The sequence below is a fragment of the Dasypus novemcinctus genome, chromosome 6 (assembly GCF_030445035.2).
Source record: "Dasypus novemcinctus isolate mDasNov1 chromosome 6, mDasNov1.1.hap2, whole genome shotgun sequence".
NCBI classification, from domain to species: Eukaryota; Metazoa; Chordata; class Mammalia; order Cingulata; family Dasypodidae; genus Dasypus; species Dasypus novemcinctus.
The window spans coordinates 94,707,248-94,709,855 of NC_080678.1; the positions used below are offsets into that span (position 1 = coordinate 94,707,248).

General features: G+C 39.7%; 1 pseudogene; it reads left to right on the forward strand.

Moving 5' to 3' along the window:
- Positions 1 to 1,579: 1,579 nt before the first annotated feature.
- On the forward strand, positions 1,580 to 2,304 carry LOC139436105 (acireductone dioxygenase pseudogene; annotated as a pseudogene).
- The last annotated feature ends 304 nt before the right edge of the window (positions 2,305 to 2,608 follow it).

Genomic DNA, 2,608 nt, shown 5'->3' on the forward strand with positions numbered 1-2,608 from the left:
CCTCTCCAGCCAACCCTTCAGAAATACCACAGGAAAACCCACCAAAGGCCAATTCACCAATTCAAAATGATCCCAAAGCAGTTAGGATACTTAAGGCAGAAGATTTAAAGCAAACTATAGAAATAAAGACAAGATATGGGGACATAAATGCCTGAGTAGAATGAATCAAATATACAGTCCAGAGTCTAAACAAAAGCAACTGTTATGCTTGTGCAACAGGCTGCCCCACAGCTCATATTATACCCTTTCTGCTCAGTACGGAAAAGCATGAAAAAGAGTTTAAGTGTATGATACTCCTCTTTGAAAATGCTACTCCTGGTGAAAATTGTAGTACGTTGTCCTCTCTCTTCCCACCAGTCAAAAATGGAAACATCAAAGCCATACCTGTCTCATGTCTAGGCCCAGGGAATCACTCTGCTTGTCTCTCTAGACAGGGGAAAAAATTCCAGGACCTTAGAACTATAGCCTCATGTACACAAGTGTGGAATGTAAGCAGTAATCATACTAACAATTTCTCCAGTTTAGTCAGACCTCAAGTGGACCTGTAGTGGTACTGTGAAAAGGGTGTTCTCTGACCAATACTGCTGGAGAAGTGGGGCAAAACCTGTGCTCTGGGCCAACTGGCTATCCCATTCACCCTGGCATTTGAAAAAGAAGTGAAAATATCATCCCAGGGAGGAAGAGAGAAAAAAAGTTTACTTAGTTCTTTTAATAACTGGATCTATTTAGACAATATAGGAGTTCCGCAAGGAGTCCCAGATGAGTTGAAGGCTAAAAATCAAGTAGAAGCTAGGTTTGAATCATTCTTGTTCTAGTAAGTCACCATTAATAAAAATGTAAACTGGATTAATTATATCTATTATAACGAACAGAAATTATTAATTACACCAGGAATGCAGTTAAAGGAATTGCAGAACAATTAGATGCTACTAGCAGAATGGCATAGAAAAATAGAATAGCCTTAAATATAATGCTAGCTGAGAAAGGGGGAGTCTGTGTTATGATTAGAAGTAGTTGCTGTACATTCATCCCCAATAACACTGCCCCTAATGGAACTATCACTAAAGCTTTACAAGGTCTAACAGCCTTATCTGAGGAATTAGCAGAGAATTCTGGCATTAATAACTCACTCACAAAATGGCTTGAAAATTAGTTTGGAAAATGGAAAAGGGTTGCACTGTCCATCTTAACTTCCTGCATTATCTCAGCTAGGGTGCTTACCACAGTCGGCTAGGGTGCTTACCACAGTCAGATGCTGTATCATTCCATGTGCCCAAGGGCTAGTTCAAAAACTCATTGAAACTGCCCTAACCAAATGCCCATACAGTGTAGGCTAAACAATCTGTACCCCCTTCAAGAAAGAGATTCTTATGATGAAGAGTGTAAAATAGCACTTAAAATTTTTAAATGGAAATGTGAAAACTAAAAGAAAAAAAGAATTTAAAAAGAAAGAGGGGCAATTGTAGGAAACAAAGATTAGTTTAGTTTTCATATAAAGGAATGTAACCTGGCAGCCTACTGCCTCAGTCTCCCACTCCTGGGTTAAACAGCAACAAAAGAAACCAGCTTAGGGGGGCGGGGCGGTCTGTGGCCGTCGCTCAGAGGGCCACTCGCGCAGTCCTTGCGTCCTGCGGCCTCCAAGCGACCAGGCCGGCAAGATGGTGGAGGCGTGGTACATGGACCAGTGCCCGGAAGACCAGAGGAAACCCCACCGACAGGATCCCGGCCGCGCCGTCCCCCTAGAGCAGCTGCGCCAGCTCGGGGTCTTTTACTGGAAACTGGATGCTGACAAATATGAGAATGATCCAGAATTAGAAAAGATCCGGAAAGAGAGAAACTATTCCTGGATGGACATAATAACCATATGCAAAGATAAACTTCCAAATTATGAAGAAAAGATTAAAATGTTTTATGAAGAACATTTACACTTGGATGATGAAATTCGATATATCTTGGATGGAAGTGGGTATTTTGATGTAAGGGATAAAGAGAACAAGTGGATCCAGATTTTCATGGAGAAAGGAGACATGATAACACTTCCTGCAGGAATTTATCACCGTTTCACACTGGATGAAAAGAATTATGTAAAGGCAATGCGGCTTTTTGTTGGAGAACCAGTGTGGACAGCATACAACCGACCATCTGACCATTTTGAGGCTCGAAGACAGTACGTGAAATTTTTGACGCAGACAGCATAGTGAGGCTCTCTGGAAAATAATACACAATTTATAATGGTCTCTTTTTTTTCACATTTAGTAATTGGAAATATAGACAATTAAAAACTAAAAACACAGTTGAATAAAAACATACATTTTTTCAATTAAATGTACTAGATACATATAAATTTTTTTAAAACCATACTATATGTTGCACAGTATATTTGGTTCATAGTAACGCAATCATAGTATTTGTCCTTTTGTGTCTGACTTGCTTCACTCAACGTAATGTCCTCCAGGTTCAATCATGTTGTCATATGCTTTACAACTTCATTTCTTCCTATAGGTGTATGATATTCCATCATGTTTGTAAACGGTCTTAAACATGATAATTGAGCAGCAAGTCTGTCGTTTTCCTTTTGCTTTTATATTGTAGACTTGAGGCTAGGTTG